The following is a 25,470-nucleotide window of genomic DNA, read 5'->3' as shown; positions in this document are numbered from 1 at the left end:
TGAGTTTAATTTCTATAACTAATCAATACTATAGAACTATAATTTACTGAGGTGTTTGTTTCACCTCATGTTCGCCCTATTCCCAGAAACATGAGACTGAGAATACAGATACTCGTATTTGTATATTGTATTCCGAGAATACAAAAGATTGAATTAAGTATATGATTATGATCTAGTGTTTTTTATTTTGTTTGTTTGAAAAGCATATTATTCATTAATTTTAAGAGACAGTTATAGTGGTTAGCAATGTTGAGTTAATACTTAATTTTATAAGGTTTCTGCAACATACAAACTTTCAACAAGTGTAGATTTTGAGAATTTCATTCAACCATTAGTTATTCATTTGTGCAAGATTAATTTTGATTTTCATGGTGTCAATGGATTCTAATCTATATCATCAATGCATGATTACTTCTGTTTTATTACAGGAAGTGGATAATTTGACCAGAAAAAAGATAGAAGATGAACTCAATGAACTTAAACAAGCACATGCTGCATATGAGGGTGCATTTCTTTCCTTTTCTATGCTTATTAGTATTTATTGGTCAAATTTGTCTGTTTTAAAAAAGGCATGAATATTTGGTCTGCCTGCATCTAGAGTTTATCTAAATTAGTTTTTATTTAATTTGTACTTTGTTGTTCCTACCTGTTGTATTTCATTGGGAAGTTTGCCACAGATGACAAAATATGGATGGTTTGCTGTTGAATTGCTGATATAATGTGATACTATTTCTAATTTGTTGCTTGCCATTTGTTTGTTTTCTTGTTGCTGAGTTTCCGGATGAAGTGGATACACCATTGGATGTTCCTGCTAGGAAGAGGTTTGCAAAATACAGGGGACTCAAATCCTTTAGGACTTCTTCATGGGATCCTAAAGTATGTGTCTTTTGAAGAACTTTTTATAGTAAATCATTGTCTCTAACCCTCCAAAACAAAAATCTGACATTTCTAAATATCAGGAATCTCTACCCCAAGATTATGCCAGAATTTTTGAATTCGATAATTTTAAAAGAACACAAAAACATGTTCTTGCTAAAGCTTTAGAACTGGATCATGAAAATCGGGAGGACTGTATTCCAGTTGGCTCATATGCTAGGTTGCATGTCATGGGAGTGCCCAGTGTTATTGCTTCAAAGTTATCTTTGCTTACAAAGACAATCCCGGTTACAGCATGTGGCCTGTTGAAACATGAGTCCAAAGTATCTGTCCTTCATTGCAAGTGATTTTGTGTTTTATCATTTTACTATTTTCATTCTGTGCCTAGTGCGGTTCTTATTATAACTTGTGAACCATTCCAAAAGTGTGTCATGAACTGAAGTGACATGTGCTGTGTAGTGTGAAGAAGCATGAAGCATATGAGGCACCCATCTAATCCAAGGAAGAGTTAATTTTCCATGTTGGGTTTCGAAAATTTGTTGGCTGGTACGATATTCAATCTGCAAGACTTTTTGGCATATAATGGATCTCTTTAGGGAAAAATATTTGGTAATTGCAATTTTTTTTTTGCAGGCCAATTTTCTCTAGCGAGTTCATAAATACAGACAAGAACAAGATGGAGAGGTTTCTCCATGCTGGGCATTTTTCAGTTGCTTCAATCTATGCACAAATTTCCTTTCCTCCTCTTCCTACGATAATCCTAAAGAGAGATGGAGACAATGCTGCCCCTGCAATGGCTGCTGTTGGCTCACTAAAAACTATTGATAATCCTTAAGCGAGTTATTTTGACAGGGTATGTTTATTATTGACATTTTATGGTCTTTTAATTGACATCTTTCAAATACCATTTATGGGAAGAAATTCCAGCATTTTATGATTGTTTATGAACATTGATGATTGAATTTATGTTTTGCTTATTTTAAGATTTTAAAATTGTGTTGCGGTTATCCCCAAAGAGTGTTGAAACATAAAGCTTTTGTGAGACACATGTTTTATAATCCGGAGGATGTTAAATGGTTTGAGGTGAAAATACATTACCCACTGTCTGGATTCTTTAAATTATACTTGTTGGATGGTATAGTGAAGTTTACTCCCTAAAAATTGTTTCACCCCTAATGAGATTTGTAATGTGGGTGGTGATTGCAGCCTGTTGAGCTTTTTTAAATAAATACAGTTAAAGATTCAAATCACATACAAAACACATTTGAATGCCTGGAAACAGAGTACTCAAACAAAACATTTGGCAAATATTAGACTTTCAATGTCAAATCAGACGTAGCATTTTGAATGTCAAATCAGAAGGAGCATTCAAAGACGGTTATTATCAAATAACCGTCTTTGAATGTCGAATCAGACAAAGCGTTTAAAGACGGTTTTCAACTAATAACCGTCTTTGAATGATTATACTTTTCAAAGATGGTTATTAAAATAACCGTCGTAAAAAGCAACTTACTTTTAACGACACAATATACAATGATGGTTTACAACCATCGTTAAAAGCCCTTATTAACCGTCATAAAAAGCCCATATTCTAGTAGTGACTTTTTTATTGATTAATCTAAAAATTTGACTCGTCATTTTTTGTGAATTTTTTCCATCTTAATTATATTTTTTTTATTTGTAAATCTCAAATCCAAAATTTTACTTAAAGGATCAAATCAAATATCATTCAACTATCCCATGTTGGTTGCCATAGAGGAGATAAGTATGTTAGTTGATGTTGAAAATATGTTTTAATGAGTTATCCTTATCCAAAAAAAGGATGAAGGGTGTATATGACTTGAATATTTTGTAATCTCAAGGAATATAATGCTTTATGAACAAAAAATTCCTTATGAGTAATGAATCAAGAAAAATGATTCATACACTATAAGGTTGGATCTTGTGATATGACTGAAAGGAGTGCAATAAATGAGGAAAGAGGCACAAACCCCGTAATTAAGGAATCATCAAATGCTCGTGATGTAATCTATTTTTCTTACTTAAAAGAGAAGGATGTGGCTATTCAACAAATTGCAAGATTGAAGTTGCTATGCTTGTCCTAATTAACGATGAGATAATTAAGTTCGAGTGCTAGAATTGTATATAATGACGATAATGACACGAGGGAGGGGTTTGGTGATGTTATAAATGAGGAGACTGGGTTGTGTTGTGGTCACTAAGACATTGCCACTCATCTTTAGGACTATGTCACAAAAACCGTCTAAACTTGAGCTCTTTGGTTTATTTGCTTAATCACATTTCTTAGAAGCATGGTGAATCTTCAATTCATGAAGAATCAGTAAACTGATTCAAGTAATTAATTATAAAAATAACAAGAATTCTCATAAAAACAATATAAATTAGTATAATATTGTAAATATTGAGAATTTGGATAAAAAAAATGTATTTTCATGTAAATCCTTTTAAAAAAACTCATGAAAGTCTACAAGAAACTAACGATCCCACCCTCTACTGTCCAACAACAATGTATGTTTAGTTTACATTTATTTTTTGTAATTGATACATGTTTTGTTAAACCACCAATAAGAACCATATTTTAACTTTTAGCTAAAGTATCCCACAACAATTTTCATTGAATGAATAATGGACCTATTTTATTTAAAAAAGAAATAGGTGAATTGAGTCCTGAAAGTTCAATAAAGTTAGGACAAGTCTCAACATTTACAAAACAATTATATATTATCTATTAACAAGAATCTCACATTAACAATGTGCAAGAAGCTATATTATTTCTACACATAAGAAAACACTATTAAAGACTAAAGAAAGCTATAGAGAAGATAAAATAACAACTCGATCAGATATTTTTCATTCATATCAAAAGGATAGAGAGAATACAATACATATAACCTAACTACTATTGATGGTGATCCTACAAGTATCATCATCCTAGCTTAGAAAATTAAAAATAAAAGCTAAATAACATAATAGATAATATTCTATTATTTTAACTCAAACCAATAAATTTCTTAACCCATTTAATTTTCATTCTTTTGGGCTTCATTTGACTCATTCTATCACAAACTTGGGTTAATTTTCCATAATAGTCAAACTTTTACTAATTAGACCAATTTTTATTGGTGTTTATTTTACAATATTGTGAGAAGTGCAAAAGTAAATGCTTAGAAGAAAAAAAAGTGCCAAAATGAAATTGTATGTTGTCATAAACTTCTAAAAGGGTTCAACAACTTGTGATAAGATATGTTTCTTGATATCTCAATCTTGAGTACCAAAACCATCGCCGTTTTGATAAAGGATATGAGCCATACGAGCTGCGTTTGTGGCTTGACCATGAAATGGCTTCATACTTCCATCTCTAAATTATACTTAGACATAACTCACTTCCTTTTAGGTGTGAAGCAGTGTCAAACTAAATTACCCAACAAGCATTAACTCTCCCTAAAAAGGAGGTGATCCAGTTGCACCTTCTAGTACGACTACCTTGTTACAACTTCACTCCAATCATTATCCATACCTTCGACATCCCCCTCCTTGCTGTTAAGGTAACGACTTTAGGCATGGCCAACTCCCATAGTGTAACGGGTGGTGTGTACAAGGCCTAGGAACAAATTCATTGTGATAATGTGTTTCTAGCATATCTCTTGCTAACCTGAGCAAGCATTCAAATATTTGTCCTACATTCATTCTTGAAGGTACCCCTAGTGGATTGATGATCATATCAACGGGTCTTCCATCTTACAAATAAGGCATATCCTATCTAGACAACTTCTTTGAAATGATACCTTTATTTCCATGTTTCCCAGCCACTTTATCTCCTACTTTAATTTCACATTTCTGTAAAATATATATACAAATCATTTTTGGATTATAACTGGAACCCCCTCCCCCCCCCCCTCCTTTTTTGGATCCATCTCACATCAATAACTCTACCTCTACCGCCTCTAGGTAGTTTTAGACAAGTTTCCTTTCAGGTGGATACTTGAATGCCAAGTATAGCTCATAATAATCTATCTTTGGAGGAATACGAGGATTCTTTTGCCATTTGAGGTGTTAATTTACCCACTAAAATATCGCTCATTTCTAATATTTGATGCATTCATCAATTCTCCTTAGAAGCCACAGTTACCACTAGCAAACATATTAATGATAAGGAATGCATTTTTGCTATGCTAACAATAATTTTCTTGCTCTGCTATTCTGCCCAAACCTGGTTGAGGAAGTGTAAAACAAAAAAATGGGGATTAAAAGATCATGGCATAGTGGATTATTTAATAACATCCACGATTTATGAATATTTTTTATGAAATGGGTCAGATTCTAGAGGACCAAACCTTGTGAGAGTTAAGGAATGATGGAAGAAAATAAATAAAATAAAAAGTAAATAAAATTGCAGTAGAAGAGTCTTGATTCCAAAAGAAAAAATTCAAACTTGATTGCTATGGGTTCAAATTTAAGCGAAATTATAGAGAATGTTTGTTATCTTGAAATTTTTGTGTCTTTCCTAAATGATTAGGATTAAAAAAATAGGGTCAAAAGAAAATGTCATTTTGGAGTTTCATTGGCAATTTGCTTGTGTTGGTGGAGATCCAAAATTTTCTGAATCTTTATGTAAAGAATTACAAAAAAAAGAAAAATCAACAAAGATGTGAATTAGGAAGGGTTGGTTAATGAAATATGAGTCAAAAGCTTAATCTTTATATACCTCATAACAATACATTTTTGTTACCACGAGATATATTGACAGTTGTGGATCATTTGATTGAAATGAAATTTGGAGGGTATACTAGACGATATAAATCATTTGAAAAATAAACGTATTTATTTCGTATCAGATCTATTACAAGATCAATTTGGATTGGCCCTAGTTCATTTAGAAAATACGTGGATAAATTAGACCTAAATTGATACTGAAATCCTTTTATTTGGTAGGTAATATCGATGAAGCTAATGCAAAAGCTACAAACTTAGAAATGGAGAACAATTTGAAGAAATGACATTAAATCTTTATGTACTGACCCTAATCAAATTTTTTGGGATTCGAAAGTGAAGGAAATCATTTTATCTACTAATAGCAGACAAATTGGAGTATTACCAAATCATGCACTTATTGCCACAACCGTAGATATAGGTATTTTGAGAATACATCTTCTTAAAGAACAATGGTTAACGATGGCTCTAATGGGTAGTTTTGCCAGAATAAACAATAATGAGATCACTGTTTTAGTAAATGATGCGAGTTTGAGAATGAAATCCCCGAGAAGTGTTAGAATAGTAGTTCCTGCTCATTGAGGGGTACCAAATGTATGAATATTGGAATCGAGATTTTGAGCATAAAGATTTCACTGACTTGTGAAAAATGGACCTAATCCTGAGGTAATATACTTAATAAATTATTCCATCAAACGTATTCCTCCTAGATCTCGGAATAGTGACATGGACTAAATGCCCTATCCAAGCCAAGGAACTGACTTCGAATAGTCTTGACAAATGAATAAGTATCAATTTATAGACATTTTGATTGAGGAAGAGAATCCATGATGAATGCTTTTTTTCGCTCGCTATGTGTGTGCTAACTAAATGCTCGCATGATTGGTTGATGGATGGGTGAATTGCATGAATGATGAGACTGGCCTAACCGAAAGTAAAGGCTCTTCATGAAGCTAATGAACCATGTCTTGCCTAATTTTGATAAAGCTTTTGAAATTGAATGTGATGTTTCTGGTGCGGGAATAGGGGTCATACTGATGCAGGATTATAAACCAGTTGCATACTTTAGTGAAAAGCTTCATGGGACAACATTGAATTATTCCACATATGACAAAGAGTTGTACGCTTTGGTAAGGGCTTTGCAGACATGGTAGCAATATTTGTGGCCAAGGGAATTCATAATTCATTATAGCCATCAAAGTTTGAAGTTTTTGAAATCTCAAGGTAAGCTTCAAAAGAGACATGGCAAGTGGTTGGAATTCGTTGAGATATTTCTTTATGTGATCAAGTACAAGAATGGTAAGGAAAATATAGTGGTTGATGCTTTGTCCAAAAGGTATGCTTTGCTTACTTCTTTGCAAACTAAATTGCTTGGTTTTGAGTTTGTGAAGGACTTGTATGATAATGATTCTAACTTTGGAAAAATATGTAATTCTTGTTCGAAACATGCTTTTGGGAACTATTATAGACATGATGGTTTCTTGTTTAAGAAAAATAAATTGTGTGTGCCTGGCGTGAAATGTTAGTTAGAAAAAGTCATGGGGTGAAATGGTGGAACATTTTAGTGTGAAAAAGACTACAAAAATTCCACATGAGCATTTTAATTGGCCTAGCATGAAGCATGATGTGCAATATGTTTGTGACAAGTGCATACCATGTAAACAAAAAAAATCTGAAGTCATGCACCTTTGCCAGTGCCTAATCACCTTTAGACTGGTGTTTCAATGGATTTTGTATTAGGACTACCTCGATCTCAAGGTGGTAAGACAATATATTTGTTGTTGTTGATAGGTTTAGTAAAATGACGCATTTCATTGCATGTTCCAAAACCAATGATGCAACACATATTGTTGATCTTTTCTTTAAAGAAGTAGTGCACTTGCATGGATTGCCAAAACAATAGTAAGCAATAGAGATGTGAAGTTCCTAAGTCATTTTTGGAAAACTTTGTGAAATAAGCTGGGAACAAAACTCTTGTTTTCCACTGTGGCACATCCTTAAATAGATGGACAAACTGAAATGGTAAATATGACACTTACCACCTTGTTATGTGCTATCATTCAAAAGAATTTGAAAAATTGAGAAAAATGCTTGCCACATGTTGAATTTGCTTATAATAGGTCTATTCTCCTTTCAAAGTTGCGTATGGCTTTAATCCTTTGACTCCTTTGGATATCTTACATTTTCCTTCTAATGAGTATGCTAATTTTGATGGTAATAAAAAGGTAGATTCTATCAAGGAGTTGCATGCAAAAGTTCGAGCCAACATTGAGAAGAAGAATGAACAATATGGAAAGCAAGAAAATAAAGGCCACGTCAGAGTTATTTTTGAACCAAGAGATTGGGTCTGGGTTCATATGAGGAAGGAAAGGTTTCCTGCTCAAAGAAAATCCAAGTTGCAACCAAGAGGAGATGGGCCTTTTCATGTTCTAGAAAAGATAAACGACAATCTTACAAGCTGGACTTGCCAAGAGAATATGATAATATAAGTGTTACCTTTAATGTGGATGATCTATCTTTATTTGATGTAGGTGGATTAGATTCGAGGACGAATCCTTTCAAAGAGGAAGGGAATGATAGAGGTGCAACCAACCCATCTAATGACTCTTTACATGGGATTGAAGGTCTTATGACAAGGTCCAAGACTAAGAGGATGAAGCCAGCATTGCAAGACCTAATTCTAAATATCAAAAAGAAAGAAGACCAATGTGAGTTAAGGGTTGTACCTAATTGGGTTACTTTCCTACAAATTGATGAAGATGCTTTGAGGTCAACTTGAAGAATCACTTTGAGAAGCTCAATTTAGAAGACAAGAAGAATTCATAGGCTGAGTTGATCAATTTTGATAGACTATTAATATTGGATTGATTAGATAATAACTAAGTCCAATTTCTATCATTTTATTTCTAATTTCGTAGTGGTTTTTTGGCTTAATTTTCTGGTAACTTTTCATTTTCTCTTAGTCTTACTAAATGTTTTCTAGAATGCTCCAGGTCATTTAGTAGCTAGTGGGAATTTATTTACATGTTTATTGTCATTTATTTTCATTTAGTGACATGCAATTATAAATGCATTTTGTAAATGCATATTAGCGAGAATTTATTATAACATTTCAAGATTAGCCTATAAATAGGAAATTCTTGTATCCTCCTAAAGCATAATTTAAAGATTAATGAAATTGAGAATTTCTCTATTGTAGGAGTTTTTTGTTTGTTCTTGGGTTAAGAACTTGATAGTGTTCTACTAGCAGATCGCGGTTAGGGACAAATTTCTTTATTTTTATACTTATTTTCAAGACAATCATGAGTGTTCTCTTATCACCTCTCTTGATGGTGAATCTTGATTGACTGACACTAGGAACTGATTCGAAGAAACAAGAAGCATGAGATACACGGTGGCAATATTTCCAATAGCAAATTACTTGACTTGATGGATAGAGGGCCCTCCAACTCAAGCACAAAATCAATGTTGAGTCAACAATCATCAAGAGGGGCGAAAAACACAAACTGAAGCAGAGGATCACAAAAAAATGCAACACAAAAGGGGTGAACCAAATGCTTATGCGAAGGAAAAAGTGAATCAACCAGCATGCATAAGGAGCATGATGACTTGACGCCGTCCTCACCTTCCTCTGGTTTTACCGGCAGCCTTCTTAGAGTTCCAAAATAAATGTTGGCAACTAAACATGAGGATTATGCTCCTTGTGGGACATAACTTAACACCTTACTGCACGTGCTGACGACAAAATATGAATGGAGCAGAATCACTAGCCCCGAAGATGAAATCCAAGAATTTCTTAAATATTGTTGCATCGATGGAATATATCCCTCGCTAGACCACTTTGCTTCCACGTATAATGCTTTGCAAAAGTCTATCCACTGTAAAATTAATTATTAAGATGGGAACTTAATTAATTATCATATATGGTTTTGATATTGATTTGATCGAGTTTGTAAAAACAAAGAGATAAGTACTTGTTGGTTATAATAATTAGTAACAATACCACTTTCTTTAGGTAAGGTAACACCAAGTGAAAGTTATTTTCTCCGCCAATCTCGTAAGCAATTTCATTTCTTATGTACTCTGGAAGCTTTTCAAGAACTTTCTCGTCCCATTTGTGTGTATAACACATTAAATAAACAGTATAAGCAAGCTCGCATTGCTACATATATACAATTAACTTTAGCTTGTTTGCACAAAAATCTATTTTCTTATATATGTATATTTTTTATATTATCTTAATTTTTTTAAAAAAATCTTATGTTTTGTACCTGTATACTAATATGGTACTAGTATTTTGAAGACGGTCTAATTAAATGAGATAAAATTAACTGAAATTTACATATATTTAAATTAAGATATTTTTTTCTAATATTCCGAAACGGGATTGTGTACAACATAACGTATATATTAACAATCTTGCTCTATCTTGTAAATAAACAAACCTTTCAAAAGCCATTGTGAATGGCTTCAACTCTTCAAATGAGGTGTATATATCATAAATATCATCGATGACTGGTACGAAAGTAATCACTTTAGTGAGCCATTTCCTCTCAGATTTATACTTAGGCTCAAATGCAACTCCTGCTGCACACAAGAAGCTTCAACCAACCTATTTCTTGCAAAGCTCAATTCTTCTTTTATGCCAAGATTCTCCCACCATCTAATTAAAAACACTAATTAGTATTTAGCAGTCTAATAATTTTTATCTAAATTTTTTTTTGGTGGTTCAAAATATATACCTGGATAATTCCTTGACCTCCATTTGAAGTTTAGCATGAATCAAGTTGAAATTTAATTTAGCCAATTCAAGTAAATTTGGGTCCATGTGTTTCTCCTTTTTGTATTGCTTGACGTGCCATTTGACCTCAAACCATGGTACTTTCCAATGGGCAGGAAGCTCCAAGGCATGAACCATTCTTTCAATAACCAAATTAGAGTGTTGGTTGACATTGATGGAACTGGGAGAGAAAGTGATATAGCTGATACTAGGGTCTGCAAGAAGCAAGGGCTACAAGGCCCAAAAGGGAGATTGTACCACCAACCTACTTGAAGGACTATGTGCAGAATGGCTAACATGAGCAAAACATGCTAATAAGATAGTAGGTTGTTAAAAAGAATAATATTGTTATCATTCTGTTAGGATATTTTGTTATTTGCTTTATCCTTTTCGTTAGTGTTGTTGGGAGCTTATCCCCGAGCACTTAGCTCTATATATGTAGGAATATGCTTTCCTTTGAGAGCAGAGAAATAAAATCTGAAATTTCCCCTTCTTTCTTACCTTCTGGAGGGTTGTCTTGGTCCTCGAATTCCAAGGCTTAACATTGGTGCTTTCATTAAACAATGGTTGAATCCACTTGCTCCAAGTCCATGATGGATCATCTTGAAGATGCCATTGTGAAACTCACCTCTTCCCATCTCTCCATGTCAACCAAAATCAACGACCTCATTCATTGTATGACCCAGTTAGAAACCACCCACCATAGCCTACACTCACTAGCTTCATCCGTCGCCAGTCCCTCTACTTTTACGTCAAAATCTTCACATCGTCTGAAGCTCGAGGTTCCGTACTTCGATGACTCTGATCCAACTGGGTGGATATTCAAGATTACTCATTTTTTTTAATATCATGCCACCCTGGACCACGAACGACTCACTATTGCCTCTTTTTACATGGACAGACCAGCCTTATCATGGTTCCAGTGGATGCACCGCAATGCTCAATTGACTTCCTAGTCTGCCTTTCTCCATGCCCTTGAAACTTGGTTTGCTTCTTTAACTTATGAGGATCCTACATGACTGCTTTTTAAGCTCACGCAATGTGCTTATGTTAATGAGTACTTATATGAGTTTGAATCCCTTGCAAATCGGATTCTCGGACTTCCGGCGCCATTTCTGCTTAGCTGCTTCATCTCTGGACTCAGCCCGGAGATCTGCTGCGAGGTACAAGTCTTGCAACCATTATCGTTGATTAAGGCAGTCTTTCTAGCTCGCTTATAGGAGGAAAAATTCCTTGATGCTTGACGTCCTGGCCGCTACAAATCCCTTCTAACCACTACCGGACCACTAGGCCCACGACCACCCCCAACCATCTCTCCTGCACCTCTACTCTCCACCCCCTCCAAACCACTGTCTCCGTCCATACCCTTCAAACGTCTTTCTCCTGATGAGCTTGCAATGTGGCGAGAAAAAGGGTTATGTTTCAATTGTGATGAAAAATTCACATGTGGCCATAAGTGTGCTTCTAGCTTGTTCTTGTTGGTGGCAGATGAGGATGACGCTCTTATGGAACCTTCTCACTCGATCCTGAACCCGGATCCACCCGATCCAGCTGTCGAACCACCTCAAGCCCAAATCAGCCTGCATGCCTTATCAGGCCATATTGCCCCTAAGACCCTGCGAGTGATGGGCCTAATTGCTAATAAGGGAGTGCACATCTTACTAGACAGGGGTAGCACTCACAATTTCCTCCAACACCGTGTGGTTCTAGCGTTGGGCATGTCTCCAACAAATACAACCCCGTTGCGCATAACAGTCGAAAATGGTGATGAACTCGAATGTCACCAACTTTGTAACGATGTGGTGGTACAGATACAGGGACATTCCTTCCCTATTGATTTTCATGTTCTTCCCTTGTGCGGTGCTGATGTGGTCCTGGGAGTACAGTGGCTAAAATCTTTAGGCCCTATTCTCACTGATTACAATACATTAACCATGAAATTCATCTATGACGGCAAGATGATTGAGTTGAAAGGTGACTGAGAGACTGGTCTTGAGTTGATTTCTTTGCCACAGCTTTGTTGCATGATCCAATAAGAGACAACTAGTGCCTTCTTTCACATTCGACTAAAGCCCCCTTTTAACCAAACTTTGCCTTCCCCACACCCCATGACCTCCATCAACACATTAACTCACAAAGATTTTTATCTGTTTTAGCCACTCACCCTTTACCTCCGTCTCATCTAACCAACCACACTATCACCCTTCTACCCAACTCGTCTCCGATTAATGTGCGACCGTACCGCTATCCCTATTACCAGAAACAAGAAATTGAATCTCAGGTTGCTTCTATGTTGAAACATGGCCTCATTCAACCTAGCACCAACTCTTTTTCTTCTCTGGTGTTGCTCATGAAGAAGCATGATGGCTCTTGGCTGCTTTGCATAGACTATCGTGCACTCAATGCCATCACGGCCAGAGACCGCTTTCCGATTCCTATGATGGACGAGTTGCTAGATGAATTGGGGGGTTCCAAATGGTTTTCGAAGTTGGAACTTATGTAGGGATATCACTAGATTCTAATGAACGAAGTTGACATTAGCAAGACTGCTTTTCATACACACCATGGCCACTACGAGTTTCAAGTGATGCCATTTGGGTTGTGCAACGCCCTGTCTTCCTTTCAGACTACCATGAATCAACTTTTTCAACCTTATTTGCGTAAATACATCGTTGTGTTTTTTTATGATATCTTAATTTACAGTAAAACTTTCTCTGATCATCTAGTGCATTTGGAAAGTGATTTTGAGGTTCTCTTGTGTGGCCAGTTCTCTCTTAAACTGCCTAAGTGTTCTTTCACCCAAAATTAGATTGAATACCTTGGACATCTAGTGTCGGAGAAGGGAGTTGAACCGGTGCCAAAAAAAGTGCAGGCTATTCAACAATGGCCATAACCTCGAACAACTTGAGCACTACGAGGATTTCTCGGCCTAGCAGGTTTTTATCGAAGGTTCATCAAGGGGTATGCCACCTTAGTAGCTCTATTGATAAAGTTACTGACTCGTGACCAATTCGTGTGGTCACCTGAAGCTGGCCGTGCCTTTCAATCACTCAAAGATGCCATAAGCAATCACCCTGTTTTGGTCTTACCCAACTTCAACATTCCTTTTGTTGTTGAGACAGACGCCTCAGGTTCCGGAATAGGAGGAAGTTGCTCAATCTAGAAGCACTGACACCATGATTGATCCTCCATCTTCTATCAGATGACACATGAAGTGAAAGATGACCTGCACTAAGAAAACTGGCCAAATGACGTCTGAGGCAGCAAAGGAAATTGCTGACAAGATTGTAAGTCTCTTTCAATTGTTAATTGCAATTATTTATGTTTATTGTGTTATCGAGTAAATCAATAAATGTGTTCCTTACAAGATTCGTTAGAGGAGTAGGCCTCACAGGGTTCCTTTGTTGCCCATGGACGTCAGGATGTATTGACTGCTGCCATTGAGCCACCAGAACACCCTGGTCATGTGCGTGCTGCTGGAGCCGGTGTCACGATCAAGCAATACTTTGGGCCGGCTCCAAGGACCTCCTGCATGTATTCGTCCATGGCTCCTGAAAGACCTGGAGCAGCTGACGCAAAAAATCAAGGACCAACTGGAGTAGTCGATCATAGAAAAAGTGACTCGAAATCTAATGTTATCCTTCAGCTAGATGCAGTCCTAGTTTCAATTGTAGATGCAATCACAGGGACTCGCACTGCCTCCTAAGCCTAAGGTTGGTCCTTCAGTTGCTCATGTCAGAACAAATGTGGGCTATACGTTGAAGAAATTCCTCCCTGCTTGGTTGCCCTAGGAAGACTTTATGTGAGGTCCACAATCGTTCACAATATTCCTTTGCTCCATGATCAAGTCAAGGTTGGTGTTGACGAGGTTAGAGATGCAGATGCTCTCATTCCTATACCTGCTGAAGAGGTTAAGTTAGTGGAGCAGACACTTAACACCTTCCTTGCTTGGACGACACATCTTGTCAAGCGTTTATCAGAACAGGTATTTCAGTGTCATTAAATGCTTTTTTTTTCAATTAAAATGTTCACTGTAATTAAATTATGTTAATTAATTGTGTTGGATAAACATGGAGCTATGGGACCGATGACACCTGCAGATAGGCCGGATCATGATGTCAACCATCCCCTATATTTGATGACATTGACCATCCCACAGCTTTTTCTGAAGTTGTTGCAGATTATGTGGGATGCTACCATGTTTGGGGTATTTAATGAAAACTTCCCCTTGTACATAAAGCATGAAGATCTGTCTAAAATAGCACATAGTGATCAATGTCTCAGCATCTCTATTATATAGTTGTGGATTCTGTAAGTTAGTTTACATTATTGTTTATTACCTAACTTATTGTTTTAAATTCATACATAATTTGCTTTATATTAACAATAGGCATATGACTGAGACAAGTATGTGAGCAAGGAATGCCGATGTGTATGGGTTCTTCGAGCCACAGTCCATACAAAGATCTGGGTAATCACAATTTGAATCAGAAAGATATATTAAAAATTGGATGCAGAAATCAAATAGGGATGTGTACCTAGGAGCCTACTTGAATGGGTAAGTTAAACTAAACAAATAAATTTAAATATAATAACCTATATTGGTCTCCAGTACAATGCACATTGACAAATGGTCGTCATTTTGCCTAAGGAAAATGTTGTCATCTGGTTTTGTTTGTTGCATAATAGGCCAGACAACTACCTCAAAGGAATAATTAACAGGTCAGTGTTGTTTTTCAATACATTTGCATTACCACTAGTTGGGAACATCAATATTTTAATTGTACAATAAGCATCCATGTTTGTATTAAACAATGCTTTGAAAGGACTTGACGATACTCCACAAAGTAAATCCAAGGCTGCTACTAGGTGGATTGTTGTTAAAGTAAGTCATTTAAACAATGTTTCTAGTTATATTTTAGTACTGTGTAGACTAATTTGTACTTAACGTTGAATATCTAAATTTCATAATGAATTTAGTGTAATAGACAAAAAGGAAGCACTGAGTGTGGGTATTACGTTATGCATTGGATGTCAACTATAATCTTAGGAAGTTTCAAGAATAATTGGGAAACGATAATTGTTTAATTCAAACAAATTTCATTTTGTTATGATTGATATTATATTATTAACTTATGTTTTATTATACCATGCAGTATTTCAATGATGCTAGACCATTGGAACCAGAGAGATTGAAGGCGCTTCACATCTAGTGGAGAAAGTATTATTTGAAAGTTAAAAATGAAACCTATGATGTTTAGGCAATTTTGTAATTGTAGTTTAGTTACTTTACATTTTTTACAATTCATGTCTATTTAACATTAAATATTCTTTTAATTCATAGAAAATAATAAATTTATGATGGGATTTCTAGAAAAAAAACTATTTCAAAACAAAATGAAAATTTATGTTATGGTTATGCTTTTAAAATTTGTAGGTTAATTTTGGGATTATTAAAAAAATAGACAATATATTAAAAAAAATCTAAAAAATAACATCGGTTTTAATAAAAAGCTGATGTTGTATGTTTTATTAACATCGATTCTTTAAAAAATCGATGTCAAGCTTCATAAACAACATCAATTTTTATTAAAAATCAATGTTGTTTTATTACCAACAACATTGGTTTTTAAAAACCGATGTTATTTTATGACCAACAACAAAACCAATGTTAATATAGACATACAACATCGGTTTTTACAAAAAAACCAATGTTGTCTGCATATATTAACCAAAACCGATGTTGATATGAAGATATATTGTTTTTTTATAATTCTTATTATATAACATCGGTTATTTCAATAACCGATGTTGTAATATTATATTAACATCGGTTTTGAAAAACTGATGTTAACGGTATCACTTTCAGCATCAGTACTTTTAACATTGGTTAATAATCGATGTTGAAATCATATTTTTTAGTAGTGTGCAGAAAGTCATATTTCCAAATGTTGGGTTTATAATTTGTGGATCTTTGTATGTGCTATGCAATAACTTTTTGAGATGATAGATTCTCATTTGATTGATTCATTGCTTCTCTCTTGATGCCTCTTCTAACAAAGACGGACTCCCTTTAATATAGGTCACATGCGTACGAAAGAAAGAATTAACAAGTTTATATTTTAGAGTGTTTATAAAAATTGGTCTTTTTGAACAAAATTAACCTTAAAAAATTAATTTTAGTTAGAGTTAATTTTTTAATAAAGTGATTTATATTTAAATAATTTTATTTATAAATAATTTAATATTAAAATTTAGTATAGTTTTATTTTTATCAATATGAAAATTATAAATAATAGTAATATAGTTTTTAAAGAAAACAATTCAAAGAAATAAGATAAATTTGAGTGTAAGTATTAATGCAATATGGAGTAATGTTGGCTTTTTTTAGGAGGAGTGAAGTTGACTTGAAGCTAAGAATTATGATGATATTTAATGATATTTATATAGTACATCTTTCCTCTAAACAAAAAAGTACAACCTAATAGAGAGGATGACCATACTTGTTCGATTTAACTCTCATGCCATAAGGCGGACCTTGAAAAGTTTTATCATAAGAAATAGGGATCCACAAATCCTTCGGACACAGAGAGAGCGTGCAAGGTCTTGAACCCAAATTCATTAAATGTGTTTGGATGAGATATTTAAATTGGATAATTTATTTTGTGAAGGAAATTTAAATTTTTTTGAGTGAAATGGCTTGTTTGTATAAAATAATTAAAAAGACATTCAAATGCTAGTATTTTTATTGGGAAATTTAATTATACTAAATCAGTTGAATTTAAAATACTTCCAAAAATAAAGAATTTGATTTTTTTTTAAAGATGCACTCACTCAACTCTCACCCTTGTTGTCTCGTTACTCCATACTAGAGAGAGACAGAGAACGATGGTGATAGTGGTGTCACACATGGTGGAGAGAGAGAATGATGGTGACAGTGGTATCACACATGAAAGAGATCGAGAGAGAATGACGATAATAGTGGTGTCACACATAGAGGAGAGAAAGAATGATAGTGATGGTGGTGTTGCGCATGAAGGAGAAGGAGACTGTGATGTCACACATGAGAGAGAACGACAGTAACGTCACTGGCAAAACGTGACAATGACAATGGTGGTTGGAGGTGGTAGCATGAAGGTAGTCAATGGTGGTGGTTTTGATTGGTGAGTTGGTGCAAGTTGCGAGGAAGGAGGAATCAAGAAAAGAATGTTATCAAATGATTTTTTTTATTAAAAAAACTATTATGAAAAGAAATTAAATCTTCATTTTGATTGATGAATATAATAAAAATTTAATCTTCATTTTGTCACAATTTAAGAAAAGAAATTTATATTTATCTTGATACTCTTGGAAAAATATGAATTTAAAAACAAAATGTTGCATAGTATTGAATTATCCATCAAAATTAATTTAAAATTCCAAAAATTTGAATTAATTTATCCAAATAAATCATTTAGAAAATAAAACAATTCTAAATAAAAGCACTTCAAATATGTAGCATTTCAAATTCTTTAGAATTTGGAAATTCCCCGTCCAAACACAATACATTTTATTTATAGATGCATGCACACAGGTACATGATGGATTGCAATTTTGAGTTGTTTGATCAATCTCATGAAATAGAATGCACACCAGATTATCTGCAAAGTCTTGTCACTGACAATCGTTCATGGCCTCCAGAGGAGATTTCTAGCTATGGTGTTTCCATGAACAATGTTGTTCAACCTTAGCCAAAAACTGAAACTTTCGGTTGAGGAAAACAACATTGGATTACCCTCCCTCCCCCTAATGTTGCCGCCTACACCACCAGCCGTGGCAGGTCCATCAACTCAACTTACTCTTTTCACTCAAACTCAACTTTCACAACATCAGACTTGCAAAGAAACCAGTGCCAATCAACTACACTATGACTATGTAGGTGATAAGCGCAACAACAATGAGAATCTTTGACGAAAAGGTCATTGCTAGTTGGGATTAGAGTTGTTGACATGGGATCACAGGTCACAGAGAAGGGAAATCGCCTTCAATAATGGCGAATGATGGTCAAAGTAGCCGTGTGAATTCTTGGAGGGACCCAAAATCATACTTTTTTTTTTACTATTTAACTGAGCTGTATTTTTTTTACTTTTTAAATTAATATGAATTATTTTAATTAAATTTTTAACATATTAAAAAATATATTATTTGTACTAAATTTGTCAGGTGGTGTATGATATAATAAAATTTTTTGTTTTAATTGTTAAATTTGAGATAATTCAATAATTTATGTAAAAAAGTCTTTGAACATTAATCTGATATATAATGTTGTTAACTATTCACATGTTTAATTTGAATATATGACTTTTCTTAAACATCTCTCTCCGTCTGTATATAGGGATACTAACATAGATTGACTTAAAAAAATAAAAAGGTGTATGTTAGCAGTTTGTAACTTTTTATTTGGATAAAATAATCATTTTATTAATATTTAGACTGTTATGATTCTTTTTACTACAGTTAGATGTGAAAACTTTGGATTTGATTGGAATCTTGCACACATGCACACGCTAAACATAATATCTGGCCTACTTACAGATAAGTAAAGTAGAGATCCAATCATACCTCTATATTGCTTTTCATCAATGGGTTGACCAGACTCATCTTTGTCAAGGTAGCAACCAGTGCTCATAGGAGTAGCCATGTGTTTTGAGTTTTCCATCTCATCATTTGTTTGTTTGATTTATAGTCCAAGAAAGTAATTTAACTCACCCATCATGGACATCTCAAACTCACTTTTCATGTCAATAGAGAACTCCTTGCACATAGATTCATTAGTAGATCCAAAGATTATATCATCAACATATATTTGAACTAATAGAATATCATCATCCTTTTTCTTTATGAACAGAGTGGTATCCACTTTTCCTCTAGAAAAGTTTTTCTCTATGAGAAATTTGCTTAGTCTTTCATACCATGCCCTAGGGGCTTGTTTTAAACCATATAGTGCCTTTTTCAATCTATAAACATGATTTGGCTTATCTAAATTTTAAAAACCTGGAGGTTGTTATGCGTATACTTCTTCTTGTATTAGGCCATTTAAAAAGGCACTTTTAACATCCATTTGACAAAGCTTAAAGTTCATAATGGAGGCATAAGCTAAAAGCATTATAATGGCTTCTAGTCTTGCAACAAGAGCATAAGTTTCTTCATAATCTATTCCTTCTCCTTGATTATATCCTTTTGCAACTAACCTAGCCTTATTTCTAATGACTATGCCATGTTCATCTAAATTATTCCTAAATACCCATTTTGTTCCTATAATGGGATAGTTATGTGGTTTCTCAACTAGTTCCCAAACATCATTTCTCTCAAATTGATTTAACTTTTCTTGCATATCAACTATCCATTGATCATCTATCATGGCTTCTTTTAAGTTTTTAGGTTCTATAATAGAAACAAATGCCATGTTATTACATAAATCTTTGAGAGAGTGTCTAGTTGTTATCCCTTTAGAGATATCACCAATAACGTTGTCAAGAGGATGATTTCTGGAAGCTTTCCACTCCTTTGGAAGATCATTGTTTGCTTGAGTTTCATAGTCTTAAGAATCCTCATTGCATTCAACTCTTTTCCTTTTAGAATCCCTTTCATGAGTATGTATCTCTTCTAAGAAATCTGAAACATCATCTAAAACATCATTTCTTGGAGAAATAACATTGGACTCATCAAAGGAAACATGAATGAATTATTCAATATTCATATTTCTCTTATTGTATATTCTATATGCTTTACTATGCAAGGAATAACCAAGGAAGATTCCTTTATCTGCCTTGGCATCAAACTTTCCTAAGTTTTCTTTTCCATTATTTAGTACAAAACATTTGCAACCAAAGACATGTAAATGTGAAATGTATGGTTTTCTACCATTGAATAATTCATAAGGAGTTTTCTTTAAGATGGGTCTTATTAAAACACTATTTAGGATGTAACATGCAGTGTTAATGGCTTTCGCCCAAAAGTATTTTGAAAGAGGAGTATCATTTAATAGGATTCTTGCTATTTCGTCTAAGGATCTATTTTTCCTTTCAACTACACTGTTTTGTTGAGGAGTCCTAGGTGCAGAGAAATTATGTTCAATGCCATATTCATCACAAAACATTTCAAATTCTTTATTTTCAAATTCTCCCCCATGATCACTCCTTATAGAAATAATTTTAAGATTTTTCTTATTTTGAATCACTTTGCAAGTTTCCTAAATGCTTGAAATGCTTCATTTTTATGAGTGATGAACAATGTCCAAGTACATCTAGAATAATCATCAACTATGACAAGTGCATAATAACTTCCATCAAAACTCATGACTCTAGATGGACCAAACAAATCCATGAGCAGTAATTGTAATGGTTGAGTGGTAGAGACAATATTTTTAGATTTAAAAGATGCTCTTGTTTGTTTACCTTTTTGGCATGCATCACATAATTTATCTTTTTCAAACTTTAATTTTGGTAAACCAACAACTAGGTCTTTTGAGATTAATCTATTTAGTTGATCCATGTTAATGTGAGCAATTCTCTTATGCCATAACCAAGGATAACTATCTTTACTTAGAAAGCATTTATCATTTTCAGATTTTTGTTTCAAATCAATCATATAAACATTATTTTCTCTGAAACCTATATGCTCAATATCTTTATCATGCTCATGCTTGATAACACATTTTTCAGAATCAAAAGATACTTTATATCCTCTATCACATAATTGGCTAACACTTAATAGGCTATGTTTTAAACCTTCTACAAGTAACACATTTTTAATGGAAGTAGAGGAACTCGTACCTATTTTGCCGACTCCAATGATTTTGCCTTTGTTGTTGTCGCCATATGTAACATGTCCATTTTTCTTGGGAGAAATGGTTGTAAATTTGGATACATATCCCGTCATATGCTTGGAACATCCACTATCGATGTACCACTTCTTCCTTACAGATTCTTCCTCGTTGTTCTCATAAGATTTTGTCATGAGACATAAGTTGGCTTGGTCTTCATCATGATCTTGAAATGATTTCAGATTTGATCTATACACAAAATTATTTTCGTAAAATAGAGAATTTAAAGAGGCCATTTATCTTGAAGTTGTGAAACTTTTCTCAAGATAACCTGCTCTAATACCACTTGTTGGATCAAGTGGCATCGGAATAATTAAGAAGGGGGGGTTGAAATAATTATGAATGTGTCTTGACTAATTAAAATTTATCCTTCTTAATGTTACTAGATTCAATTAGGCTTTACTACTAAGTTATGAGAAAGTAAAGAATAGAAATAATAACTTAGACAAAAGTAAAGCGGAAATAAAAAGTGCACAGCGGAAAAGTAAAAAGCGTAGAAAAGAAGAAAGTAAACACAAGTTTTATACTGGTTCGGCAACGACCCATGCCTACATCCAGTCCCCAAGCAACATCTAGATGTTGTTCTTCGTTCATGTCCATGGCATCAAGGTTGAGTATGGAACACAGAAGCGCATTAAACCTAACATCAAACTGCATTTTCACCATCAAAAGGACAACGACAAGTTAATCTATGGCGCACAATTATTTTAAATATTATTTCAAATAAACAAGTTATTAAGCTTTAAATGGATAGGAATTAGTAATTACATTAATACACATCGTTTTGGCTCTGGAAGTGTCGATGACAAGCTTGGTCTCGGTGACAGTGTGAAGATACAACCTTGGAGGTAGTGGCAAAAACGACAATGAGTTTCAATTAGAAGATTTAAAAGAATCAAAATAACGAGAGAAAGAGGTGTCGTATGGAGCTAGGAGTATAAGAGCAAGAGCATGAGAATGGAGGAAGCGAGAGTATGAGGGGCGACATTGAGGCTTAGGGCTGAGAGAGAGTGAGAGGGTATTGAGAAATGAACTTGCAAGGGACTTTTAAAAAGAATCTCAACATCCGTTTTTTAGAAACCGATGTTGTATAAGCACTTACAACATTGGTTTTTTTTATATAAAAAAAATCTGATTATATTTTTTACAGAATTTTTATAAGCATGTCGGGAGCAGGATGAGGAAAACTCAACCCTGTCGGGGGCGAGGATGAGGGGTAAATCTACACCCCCATTGGGTTTCGGGGGCGAGGGTGGGGGGGGAATGGGGAGTTAGAGGCGGGATAAGAAAAACTCGACCCCGAATCGCCTCGTTGCCTTGCCTATATAAGATTGAGTGATCCCCGTTTCTCTAGCATACAAACTAACTTAGTGATTATTCTAGTTAACTATTGATACTCTACTTTGGCTAACTTGTAGCTAACAATAACACATTTATTGAATATAGTTCACTTCATGTGCAAGTAGTATATCTTAGAAAGTTGGAGTTGCTACATTAGGACTAGGTTATGCTGGTGGGGAAGCTATTTCTACCATGGTGAAAGCCTTCAAGGAAAGAAGGGATTTCTTGGTTGAAAGCTTTAGAGAAATGGATGGTGTGAAAATATGTGAACCATAGTTGTGAAGTCATTGGCCCGTTGCTTGACCGTTATTTTCTCTATTTTTAGTTTCTTTCTTTCCTTAAAAAAATACTATTCATTTTCACTGTCAGGGGGCATTTTATCTATTCGTTGATTTTAGCTACTATTATGGAAGAGAAGTTGAAAGGTTCGGTATAATTGAGAATTTTGATTCCCTCTGTCGATACCTCCTGGACAAGGGCCTGATATACTCATTTAATCTCCTTTAAGATTTTAGTAATGTTTTATCCACCATATTTTCTAAAAAGTAGTCATTGAACTTAATATTATTAGGTGAAAGGATTTTCTCTTTCTTGAAATATGAGAGCTAAAAGTAAGTTATATATATCTCTTTAAGGCTTCATCCATGTTGATGTTGAGGATAAATATCTATGTCCAAGATCCAATCAATCACGCTATCAATTTTAGTAAAGAATTATTCTTTATTTTATTATCATATTTATTGTTTTATTGAATTGTTAATTTGACAACTCCTTCATTAAAATTAGAGGTTGCTATCATGATAAAAATTATGATAATGAGAAATAAGTCCTTTATAATTTAATCTAAATTGTTCTTAATCGTAGGATTGTTGTGAATATGGCATCAATAATCCGGATATATCAATATATATGTAATGGTCTTTATTGGATAAAAATTAATATATCTTATTTATTAAATTACATATATAGATTATGTATATGTGGATGTCATCATTGAAATGACTTAATTGAGAATTCCTAATAATTAATATTACCTTTGTTGGACAAGTGGCCTTAATAACTTAAGAAGGAGGTGAATTAAGTTTTAAAAAAATTTTGACTAACAAGTTTTAATCTCTTTTTTAAATGATATAGAATCAATTCAGAATGTAGAAAAAGAAGCAACAATTAATATAATAATGTTCTTTTAGAACATGCAAGATAAAATCAGTTGTAATAAAATAAATGAGATAAAGGATGAAAGAATTGCAAACTCGATTTATACTGGTTCGGTCACTCCCCGTGCCTACGTCCAGTCCTCAAGTAACTCATTTGAGATTTTCTACTATCTTTGTAAAGTCTTTACAACCTTTGAACACACATTGGGATCCCCCACCCTTGTGTTCAAGATCCTTACACGTCGAGAGACTAACAATCTCTTGATTACAACTAAGTTTTAAAAGAGATGAATAGATTGATTTCTCTCCTTTAGAGTAGATGATACAAATTGAAGATCCTAGAAGAATTCTCAATTGATTTGCAAGTGTTTGGTCAATAGTTGTTTTGAGAGAATTTAACAATTAGGTTCTATTTTTTTAATAAAAAAACTCTTTATTTTCGAAGTAAAGACACATATATATAGGCCCTTTTGTGGCTCTCCAAAACAATTTGAAGAGATGTGTCTTTTCAAAATAGCTTTTAAGATTCTTCTATTGGTAATCGATTATAGAATTATGATAATTGATTACACAGTTATATTTTGAAGAGTCATGGCTTTTATAAAAGATTTTCTGTAATCTCTTTGCTTGTAATCAATTATGGAAACCTTGTAATCGATTACTGAAACCTAGTAATCGATTACAAAACTTGCTAATCGATTACCAGTTCAAAAATATTTTATTTTGAACTGATCAACTTTTGATAAAAAAAAACATTTTAAAACAAACTTTGAGGCCAAAAACTTATAGCAATCAATATGAGATTCTTTTAACAAATTGACTAAGGCCTTATCTTTTCTTGATCTTGTTTGTTTGATCTTGAATCAATCTGAGCTCATCAAGAGAATACTTTGGCATCATCAAAACTTGTATATATACATTCACAACCTTGATATGACAATAGGAAGTTTCCAAGAAGAAATATAATAATTTCCTTTGATTTGAGATTATCATAGTAATTAACAAGTTATTTGTTATATTTTTAATTTCAGACATCTAATGCCTTATGACACTAGTTGAATAAATATTGAATATGGTTAAATACTTGTAGAATTAATGATTAATCAAAAAGGAATTCATCAACTCAGGGTAATGAGTTTGAGCTCTATGATAGAATTAAGACCTTGGTCAGGGCAATTGGATGAAAAAAGAAAGAAGTTCCTTAAGTCATTCATTGATTAAGTGTGTTAGCTTATTAGAGTTTGACAATAATATTATACTCAGTTAATCTTGAGTTATAAATGATGGAATGAAATATTGCACTATTCTTCTATTGGTTCTTGAAGGTAAAAGATATTATTTCATGTTATTCAGACGTTAAGGAGTGTTGGTAGATGCAAATCTTGTATAGTAAATTAATTATGATTAATTTACTACTGGATTAGTATTGAAGCTATTGGGTCACACACAAACGAGTGTTCCAATTTTTACAAAAGAAAATAATTTATTTGATAATTAAATTAGAGAATTTAATTTAATCAAATAAATATTTTAGTGAATTTATTTTTTGCTAGCACCAAGAATATAACTAATATAAAAAAGGAGCATTATTTTATAAATGTGGAAGTTGTCCATAAAACAAGGATAATATTCTATTGTTACATATCAAGACCAGATCATGTGATTAATTATTGTAATTAGTCATGTGATTAATTATGAATTATCTTGGTCTTATATTAGGA

At 33.7% G+C, this 25,470-nt stretch overlaps 1 pseudogene; it reads right to left on the bottom strand.

Annotated features, from left to right (window-relative positions):
- Window positions 1-9,299: 9,299 nt before the first annotated feature.
- Window positions 9,300-11,750, bottom strand: LOC114378711 (annotated as a pseudogene).
- Between the last annotated feature and the right edge of the window lie 13,720 nt (window positions 11,751-25,470).

This window comes from Glycine soja, chromosome 12, assembly GCF_004193775.1.
Source record: "Glycine soja cultivar W05 chromosome 12, ASM419377v2, whole genome shotgun sequence".
NCBI classification, from domain to species: domain Eukaryota; kingdom Viridiplantae; phylum Streptophyta; class Magnoliopsida; order Fabales; family Fabaceae; genus Glycine; species Glycine soja.
This window is presented reverse-complemented; position numbering and strand designations above follow the sequence as displayed.